The sequence below is a fragment of the Neophocaena asiaeorientalis genome, unplaced genomic scaffold, assembly GCF_003031525.2.
Source record: "Neophocaena asiaeorientalis asiaeorientalis breed wild unplaced genomic scaffold, Neophocaena_asiaeorientalis_V1.1 scaffold138, whole genome shotgun sequence".
In the NCBI taxonomy this organism is placed as follows: Eukaryota; Metazoa; Chordata; class Mammalia; order Artiodactyla; family Phocoenidae; genus Neophocaena; species Neophocaena asiaeorientalis.
The window spans coordinates 3,467,923-3,478,610 of record NW_020172632.1 but is presented as its reverse complement, the minus strand read 5'-3'; the positions used below and the strand labels follow the sequence as shown (position 1 = coordinate 3,478,610).

Below are 10,688 nucleotides of genomic sequence, written 5' to 3'. Positions count from 1 at the left end.
CTTTCCAGCGTTTATTGTTTATAGACTTTTTGATGATGGCCATTCTGACCAGTGTGAAGTGATACATCATTGTAGTTTTCAACTGCATTTCTCTAATGATTAGTGATGTTGAGCATCTTTGCATGTGCTTTTTAGCCATCCATATGCCTTCTTTGGAGAAATGTCTATTTAGATCTTCTGCCCATTTTTTGATTGGCTTGTTTATTTTTTGATATTGAGCTACATGAGCTGTTTGTAAATTTTGGAGATTAATCCCTTGTTGGTTGCTTTGTTTGCAAATATTTTCGCTCGTTATGTCTTTTCGTTTTGTTTATGGTTTCCTTTACTGAGCAAAAGCTTTTAAATTTAATTAGGTCCCATTGGTTGATTTTTGTTTTTATTTTCATTACTCTAGTAGGTGGATCAAAAAAGAAATTGCTGTGATTTATGTCAGAGTGTTCTGCCTATGTTTTCCTCCAAGACTTTTATAGTATCAGGCCTTACATTTAGGTCTTTAGTACATTTTGGGTTTATTTTTGTGTATGGTGTTAGGGAGTGTTCTAATTTCATTCTTTTACATGTAGCTGTCCATTTTTCCCAGCACTACTTATTGAAGAGACTGTCTTTTCTCCATCATATATTCTTGCCTCCTTTGTCATAGATTAGGTAACTATAGGTGCATGGGTTTATCTCTGGGCTTTCTCTCCTGTTCCATTGATTTATATTTCTGTTTTTGTGCCAGTACCATACTGTTTTGATGACTGTACATTTGTAGTGTAGTCTGAAGTTGGCAAGCCTGATTCCTCCAACTCCCTTTTTCTTTCTCAAGATGGCTTTGGCTATTTGGGGTCTTTTGTGTTGCCATACAAATAATAAAAATTTTTGTTCTAATTCTGTGAAGAATGCCATTGGTAATTTGATAGGGATTGCATTGATCTGTAGATTGCTTTGGGTAGTATAGTCATTTTCAAAACATTGATTCTTCCAGTCCAAGAACATGGTATATTTCTCCATCCGTTTATGTCATTTTGATTTCTTTCATCAGTGTTTTATAGTTTTCTGAGTATAGGTCTTTTGTCTCCTTAGGTAGGTTTATTCCTAGGTATTTTATTCTTTTTATTGCAGTGGTAAATGGGATTGTTTCCTTGATTTCTCTTTCTGATCTTTCGTTGATAGTATATAGGAATGCAAGAGATTTTTGTGTACTCACTTTGTATCCTGCAAATTTACCAAATTCATTGATGAGCTGTAGTAGTTTTCTGGTAGCATCTTTAGGATTTTCTACGCATAGTATCATGTCATCTGTAAACAGTGACAGTTTTACTTCTTTTCCATTTGGATTCCTTTTATTTCTTCTTCTGTAATTGCCATGGCTGGGACTTCCAAAACTGTGTTAAATAATAGTGGCAAGAGTGGACATCCTGGTCTTGTTCCTGAACTTCGAGAAAATGCTTTCAGTTTTTCACCATTGAGAATGATGTTTGCTGTGGGTTTGTTGTATTTGGCCTTTATTATGTTGAGGTAGATCCCCTCTATGCCCACTTTCTGGAGAGTTTTTATCATAAATGAGTGTTGAATTCTGTCCAAAGGTTTTTCTGCATCTATTGAGATGATCATATGGTTTTTATTCTTCAAGATGTGGTGTATCACACTGATTGATTGATGGATGTTGAAAAATCCTTGCTTCTCTTGGATAAATCCCACTTGATCATGGTGTATGATTCTTTGAATGTGTTGTTGGATACTGTTTGCTAGTATGTTGTTGAGGATTCTTGTCTCTGTGTTCATCAGTGATATTGGCCTGTAATTTTCTTTTTTTTACTTTTGTGATATCTTTGTCTGGTTTTGGTATCAGGGTGATGGTGGCCTCATAAAATAAGCTTTGGAATGTTCCTTCCTCTGCAATTTTTTGGAAGACTTTGAGAAGCGTAAGTGTTAACTCTTCTCTAAATGTTTGATAGAATTCACCTTTGAAGCCATTTGGCCCTGGACTTCTGTTTGTTGGAAAATTTTAAATTGCAGTTTCAGTTTCATTACTTGTGATTGGTCTGTTCATATTTTCTATTTCTTCCTGGTTCAATCGTGGAAGGTTGTACCTTTCTAAGAATTTGTCCATTGCTTCCAGCTTGTCCATTTTATTGGCATATAGTTCCTTGTAGCAGTCTCCTATGATGCTTTGTATTTCTACGGTGTCCATTGTAACTTCTCCTTTTTCATTTCTAATTTTATTGAGTCCTCTCCCTCTTTTTCTTGATGAGTCTGGCTAAAGGTTATCAATTTTGTTTATCTTCTCAAAGAACCAGCTTTTAGTTTCATTGATCTTTGCTATTGTTTTCTTCATCTCTATTTCATTTATTTCTGCTCTGATCTTTATGATTTCTTTTTTCCTACTAACTTTGGGTTTTGTTTGTTCTTCTTTCTCTAGTTGCTTTAGGTGTAAGGTTAAGTTGTTTATTTGAGAATTTTCTTGTGTTTTGAGGTAAGACTGTATTGCTATAAAGTTCCGTCTTAGAACCGCTTTTGCTGCATCCCATAGGGTTTGGATCATCGTGTTTTCATTGTCATTTGTCTCTAGGCATTTTTTGATTTCTTCAGTGATCCATTGGTTATTTAGTAACATATTATTTAGCCTCCATGTGTTTGTGTTCTTTACAGTTTCTTTCCTGTGATTGATTTCTAATCTCATAGCATGGTCAGAAAAGAAGCTTGATGTGATTTCAATTTTCTTAATTTTCTGAGGCTTGATTTGTGACCCAAGATGTGATCTATCCTGGAGAATGTTCTGTGTGCTCTTCAGAAGAAAGCGTATTCTGCTTTTGGGTGGAATGTCCTATAAATATCAATTAAATATATCTGGTCTATTGTGCCATTTAAGGCTTGTGTTTCCTTATTTATTTTCTGTCTGGATGATCTGTCCATTGGTGTAAGTGGGGTGTTAAAGTCCCCCACTATTACTGTGTTACCTTCGATTTCCCCTTCTATGGCTCTTAGGATTTGCCTTATATTTTGAGATGCTCCTATGTTGGCTGCATATATAGAGTATTGCTACTCCATCTTTCTTTTGACTTCTGTTTAAATGGAATATATTTTTCTATTCCCTTACTTTCATTCTGTATGTGTCCCTAGGTCTGAAATGGGTCTCTTATAGACAGCATATATATGGGCCTTGTTTTTGTATCCATTCAGCCAGCCTTTGTCTTTTGGTTGGAGCAGTTAATCCATTTGCATTTAAGGTAATTATTGATGTGTATGTTCTTATTGCCATTTTCTTAATTGTTTTGGGTTGTTTTTGTAGGTCTTTTTTCTTCCCTTCCTCTTTTGTTCTGTTCTCTTGTGGTATGATGACCATCTTTAGTGTTGTTTTGGGGTTGCTTTTTCTTTTTTGTGTATGTATCCATTGTAGTTTTTTGGTTTGCATTTCCCATGAGGCTTTGATAAAGCAACCTGTATATATACAGGGTTGTTTTAAATTGCTGGTCTCTTAATTTCAAATGCAATTCCCTTTTCCTGCATTTATACTCTCCTCACAGTTGCTGGATTTGATGTCATATTTGTGTATGTATGATTTCCTGGTTTTAGTGTATGTTTGGCTTTACCAGTGAGCTTTCCCATTTGTGATTTTTCTTGTTTATAGTTGTGCCTCCCCCACCCCCCAACTGCCGCTCCACCTAAAGAAGTTCATTTAGCATTTGTTGTAAAGCTGTTTTTGGTGGTGCTGAATTCTCTTAGCTTTTGCTTGTCTGTAAACCTTTTGATTTCTCCATCGAATCTGAATGAGAGCCTTGCTGGGTAGAGTATTCTTGGTTGTAGTTTTTTCCCTTTCATCACTTTAAATATTTCATGCCACTCCCTTCTGGCCTGCAGAGTATCTGCTGAAAAATCAGCTGATAACCTTATGGGGATTCCCTTGTATGTTATTTGTTGCTTTTCCCTTGCTGCTTTTAATGTTTTTTCTTTGTATTTAATGTTTGTTTGATTAATATGTGTCTTGTGTGTTCTTCCTTGGGTTTATCCTGTATGGGACTCTCTGCGCTTCCTAGACTGGGGTGACTGTTTCCTTTCCCATATTAAGGAAGGTTTCAACTATAATCTCTTCAAATATTTGGAACACGTGAGCCTGTCAGACAGCTATTGGGGCGAGTGGATTGCCTAGGTGGGGGGAGGGGGCGGAGGAGGCAGTGGCAGGGGTGTGAGAGCCGGCTCTGGCGGGAGCCCTCCCTAGTACCCATGGAGGTAGCGGCCGGTCTGTGACGGGAGAGGCTGCAACGGCGGCCCTGCCCTTTGCGCATCACTCAGTGTGTCACTTTGCCTCTGTGGCAGTCCAGGCTTCCTCCACAAGCATTCCTGGTTGTGGAGCTCCTGACTTTTGTCCTCTCAGGCTGTCTCCTCGCAGCCAACAGCAGTCCCCTCCCCCACTCTACTCTCCAAACCCCGTGTTCCAGCACCCAGCGCCGTGCACACCAGCAGACACCTGTCTTAGGCTGGGGAACACAGGACTGTGGCATGCACCATCTTTGTTCGTCTCACTCTGTCCTGCCTGCCTGCCACAGACTGGTTGCTGGGCTCTCCTGCCAACCCCCGAAGCTACCCTTCTGTCCCAGCTGATCTCCCTGCTGGTGAGTGGGCATTCCCAGATGCGGGAACCTCTCCTCACCTTTAGCTTTCCTACAGGGGCGCAGGTTCCATCCTGCTTTCTCTCCTCTTCTTTTTCCCTAATTCTTTCTTTCATCCTACCTGGTTACATGGGGATCTTGCTTGTTGTTTTAGGTGTCTGAGGTCCTCTGCTAATGTTCAGCAGGTGCGCAGTGAGAAGTTTCCCATTTGTAGATGTATTCTTTTCTTTTTAAATTTTATTTATTTTTTATACAGCAGGTTCTTATTAATTATCCATTTTATACATATTAGTGTATAAATGTCAATCCCTATCTCCCAGTTCATAACATCACACCACCCCCCTGCCACTTTCTTCCTTGGTGTCCATACGTTTGTTCTCTGCATCTGGGTCTCAATATCTGCCCTGCAGACTGGTTCATCTGTACCATTTTTCTAGGTTCCACATATATGTGTTAATATACAATATTTGTTTTTCTCTTTCTGACTTACTTTACTCTGTATGAGAGTCTCTAGATCTATCCACGTCTCTACAAATGACCCAGTTTCGTTCCTTTTTATGGCTGACTAATATTCCACTGTATATATGTACCACATCTTATTTATCCATTCATCTAGCAGTGGGCATTTAGGTTGCTTCCATGATCTGGCTATTGTAAATAGTGCTGCAATGAACATTGGGGTGCATGTGTCTTTTTGAATTATGGTTTTCTCTGGGTATATGCCCAGTAGTGGGATCGCTGGATCATATGGTAATTCTATTTCTGGTTTTTTAAGGAACCTTCATACTGTTCTCAATGGTGGCTGTATCAATTTATATTCCCACCAACAGTACTATAGGGTGCCCTTTTCTCCACACCCTCTCCAGCATTTGTTGTTTGTAGGTTTTCTGATGATGTCCATTCTAACTGGTGTGAGGTGATACCTCATTGTACTTTTGATTTGCATTTCTCTAATAATTAGTGATGTTGAGCAGCTTTTCATGTGCTTCTTGGCCATGTGCATGTCTTCTTTGGAGAAATGTCTATTTAGGTTTTCTGCCCATTTTTGGATTGGCTTGTTTGTTTTTTTAACATTGAGCTGCATGACCTGTTTATATATTTTGGAGATTAATCCTTTGTCCGATGATTCGTTTGCAAATATTTTCTCCTACTCTGAGGGTTGTCTTTTTGTCTTGTTTATGGTTTCTTGTGCTGTGCAAAAGCTTTGAAGTTTCATTAGGTCCCATTTATTTTTGTTTTTATTTCCGTTACTCTAGGAGATGGATCAAAAAAGATCTTGCTGTGATTTATGTCAAAGTGTTTTTCCTCTAAGACTTTTATAGTGTCCGGTCTTACATTTATGTCTGTAATCCATTTTTAGTTTATTTTTGTGTATGGTGTTAGGGAGTGTTCTAATTCATTCTTTTACATGTAGCTGTCCAGTTTTCCCAGCACCACTTATTGAAGAGACTGTCTTTTCTCCATTGTATATCCTTGCCTCCTTTGTCATAGATTAGTTGACCATAGGTGTGTGGGTTTAACTCTGGGCTTTCTATCCTTTCTATCCTTTCTATCCTTTTCCATTGATCTGTATTTCTGTTTTTGTGCCAGTACCATATTGTCTTGATTACTGTAGCTTTGTAGTGTAGTCTGAAGTCTGGGAACCTGATTCCTCCAGCTCCTTTTTTTTCCCTCAAGACAACTTTGGCTATTTGGGGTCTTTTGTGTCTCCATACAATTTTTAAGGTTTTTTGTTCTAGTTCTGTAAAAAATGCCATTGGTAATTTGATAGGGATTGCATTGAATATGTAGATGGCTTTGGGTAGTATAGTCATTTTCAAAATATTGATTCTTCCAATCCAAGAAAATGGTATATTTCTCTGTCTGTTTATGTCATCTTTGATTTCTTTCATCGGTGTTTTATAGTTTTCTGAGTACAGGTCTTTTGTCTCTTTAGGTAGGTTTATTCCTAGGTATTTTATCCTTTTGTTGCAGTGGAGGCTATACATATATCTTCTGAAATAGACCTCATTGTGTCAAATCAGACCTAATGTAATGGTATAGATATAATGACAATACAGTACATGTAATGAAAAGATACATGGAACCAACAAGGTGAAATCACATGTGGCCATAAAGTAGTCAAAATTTTTTCTCTTCATTTATTTAGTAAGAAGTTAGTAAACATCTATGTGCTAGGCACCATGCTGAGCAAATAAAGATACTTTCTCATTGAAATTTGGTACACATATATATTAATATGAGGATTTGGAAGAAAAATCTGGTAAACCAGGGAAAATTGAAGGTGTATATATTTTACAACCCATTAAATTCACTTTTAGATGTCAACTCAAGAAAAACTCCTATACTTGTGCACAAGAGGACATAAACAAGGATGTTTACTGCAGCTGGTCTCCGTTTTTGCTACTGCAAGCAATCTTTACTATGAAAACTAAAATAAACTGTGGAATACTCATACAATATAATACTCTACTATAGTTTAAATGAACTAGATCTACATATTCAAAATGTATCCATATCTGAAAAAGTACCGTTGTAATGAAAGAATGGATTCAGATTGAGAAGATTTATATAGGGCTTTAAAAACACAGAACAATATTGCTAATTATATCTGAATTCATATACATGTTGTAGCATGTATTAGAAATACTACTCTTTTTTAGGGCTGAATCATATTCCATTGTATGTATATACACTTTTTGGGATATTTCACTGGGAGTGAATATTTCTATTGTGAAATAATAATCAGTAGGAATTCTGACACATGATTAAATAATTGCTAGTTAAAACAGTTTCAATGTATCAGAAATCACCAATGCGATAACACAAAGAAATGAAAGACTTCAATTTGAAAATTGAAAATGAGGAAGAAAAAAGTATCTTGATTCTTATATGACAGGGTACTAAAAACATAAAGAATCTACATAAAACCTGCTTGAAGTAACAAATCAATATACAAAGGCACTATACAAGAATGAGTTGTATTTCTGTATACCAGCCATTTAGAATAGAAATTTAGAAATACCATTTACAGAAGAATTTAAAAAAGAGAAGCAGCATTTATGGATAAATTCAATAAAACGTGCAAGAAAAACATTTCTGAAAAAATAAAACGTAAATTAAATGGGACAGGTTTTTATTCATCAGAAGTCTCAATATTGTTAAGATATCAGTTCTTCCCAAATTGTTTATAGGGTTACTGCAATCCCAATTCAAATCCTAGCTGGCTTTTTAAAGTGTAAATTGACATAATGATCCTAAATTTTTATGGAGAAGAAAAGACTTAAATTAGTCAAAACAGTTTTGGAAAACAACAAAGTTCAATTACTTACACTGTTTCTTTTCAAGATTTAATATAGTATTCTTATATAGTATATTGGCGGAAGGTTAGACATATACATTAATGGAACAGAGTAGAGGCCATAAATAGATTCACACATATGTAATTAATTGACTTGTTATAAAGGTGCCAAGGTGATTCAGTGGGGAAAGGACTTCTTTTTCTTTTTTAAAAAATTGTGGTATAATATACATAACGTAAAATTTACCATTTAAACCAATTTTGAGTGTACAATTACGGGGCATTTGGTACATTCACAGTGTCAACCGTCACCACTCTTTCATTCCAGAACTTTTCATTATCCCAAACAGAAGTGCTGTACCCATTAAAAAATAACTTTTCCTCGGGCTTCCCTGGTGGCGCAGTGGTTGAGAGTCCACCTGCCGATGCAGGGGACACGGGTTTGTGCCCCGGTCCAGGAAGATCCCACATGCCGTGGAGCGGCTGGGCCCGTGAGCCATGGTCGTTGAGCCTGCGCGTCCGGAGCCTGTGCTCGGCAACGGGAGAGGCCACAACGGTGAGAGGCCTGCGTACCGCAAAAAAACAAACAAAAAAAACTTTTCCTGTACCTTTATGCCTAGCTCCTGGTAATCTCTAGTCTATTTTTTGGCTCTGTGAATTTGCCTATTCTGGGTACCTCATATAAGTGGAGTCAGACAGTATTTGTCCTTTTGTGTTTGGCTTATTTTACTTTGCATAATGGTTTCCACACTCATCTGTGTTGTAACATGTATTAGAATTTCATTCCTTTTTAGGGCTGAATCATATTCCATTGTATGTATATACCACAATTTGGAATATTTCACTGGGAGTAAATATTTCTACTGTGAAATAATAATCAGGAATTCTGATACTCGATTAATTGCTAGTTAAAACAATTTTAATGTATCAGAAACTACTGTAACTAACAAAAATTGGTAATTGTAATAAAATTTCAATATTGTCAAAGTTTTGGGAAACAGGAATAGTTACAGATAGTTGATAGCATTCACAATGGATTGATTCAGTCTTTCTTATATGTTCAAGTGTGGAGAACTGTCTCAGCTTAGATTTCTTAGAATCAAAGTCTGAGACAGGGCTTCTTGCACAAGTAATTTATTGAGGAAGTGACTTCAGAAAAACCAGTTGGAGTAAGAGCAGAGGAAGAAACTAGGTGGAGACATACGGTTTCAGAAGTATGTCTTCAGTCTGTTTACATAGGGAGCTCTGGAACCTAAAATTGTACTACAGAATGGAATCACCCAGGGTCAAGGAGCCAGCACTGTTTTACCTCTGCGTCAGTAATTAATTGGCCAGGGACCACTCCCGGGGAGGAGCATGTAACCTCTCAGGCATCTCTGCTCAGTGGCTCCTATCAGCAAAGGATATTCCTCCAGGGAGGAGTTCAAGTTTGAGCCTTTGACAGCTGATACCTGTAGCAAGTGAAATGGGTTCAACAGCCAGGGAAAGACACTTTGAATGAGGCATAAGCAGGATCTGCAAACAGACCTATAAAACTCTTCTGTCTTTTCACTTTTGGTTCATTGCATCAGTTAAGAGATTAGGGAAGGTGGATCACTATGAGTGTGGAATAAAGGATTTATTACAGGGATTAGCCTTTAAAGAGTTGTGGAAAAGGTGGGGAGAAGTAAAGGTCCAAATAGGGAAAGTCAGAAGAAGAGGGAAAAGTCACCAGGTATCACAAAGGGAAGCTGGTGAAGAAGTTTAAGGAAGGCTGCCACCTCTGCGTATGGTGGTGAGCCTGAAGTCATTATAGGTCGGTAGAACAGGAAGCTAGGAAGAAAAGCTTAAATTCAAGAGGGCAAATTGGAGCCAGGTCTATGTCTGACACCACCTCTAACCCTGATGATGTGGGTGATAAATAGAAGAAGCTGGTACTGTTTGCCATTTCCATGGCTGGAGATTCAGCGAGGCTAAAGGATGAGAGCTGGTGGGAGCTGGAGGAACTGCAAGCCTCACTGGTAGATCATTTTCAATTTTTCTTATTATAAATAATGCTACAATGAATAATTCTGTACATTTATCATTTTGCAAGTGTACAAATGCATAAGTTCCCAGAAGTGTGACTGCTGGGTGAAATGATTATTTACATTTGTAATTTTGATAGATATTTTCAGATAGGTTTTTTTTTTCAGGGCTATATCAATTTACACTTCTCTTATAAATGGAGAGTTCTGGCTGTTGCTACAAATCCCCACCAGTAGAGTGTCCATTACACCTGCAGAATTTTGCCAATGTATCATTTTGTTTCAAGCGTTTTTACTTTATCTTTTAATTTAAATTTCATTTTGTTCATTCTTCCAGAGTGCCTCCAGTGTTTTGCAAGGTTTATTCTCCCCTTTGTTTCTCCCATTTAGTCTTTTTTATTTCCCCTCAATTTCTTTCCTCAATTTTGCTACCTTGTGCTTTATCTCTTTCTGTTTTTAAATCCTCTCTTCCTTGAATTTTGGTGTCTTTCCTTATGGTCTTCATAGAGTTCATTGCTTTATTAAATATGCTACATTTATGGCAGGATGTTTGGTTACAACTTTTTATCTGCTTCGTAGCATTATTTTTCTCTTGCTGTATTTTGCTGCCCTTTTCTGCCCCCGTTATCCTTTTTGTTCTGTTAGTATCTTTGTATTGATGCAGCATCCCTTTTTAAAAAAATTACTTATCGTTGCATGTGTTGGGTTTTTCTGGCTCTGTCTGCCCTCCCTGCCCTCCCCCCATCCTCCCTGCCCCTGAGATTTCTGTGGTGAGAAAGAAGTAAAATA

General features: G+C 37.5%; 1 protein-coding gene across 1 annotated transcript in view; it reads left to right on the top strand.

The window, feature by feature from the left end:
- The window catches only part of FAF1 (Fas associated factor 1), a 469,659-nt gene that overhangs the window by 60,201 nt on the left and 398,770 nt on the right, over positions 1 to 10,688 (top strand). The gene's annotated exons all lie outside the window — the stretch shown is intronic.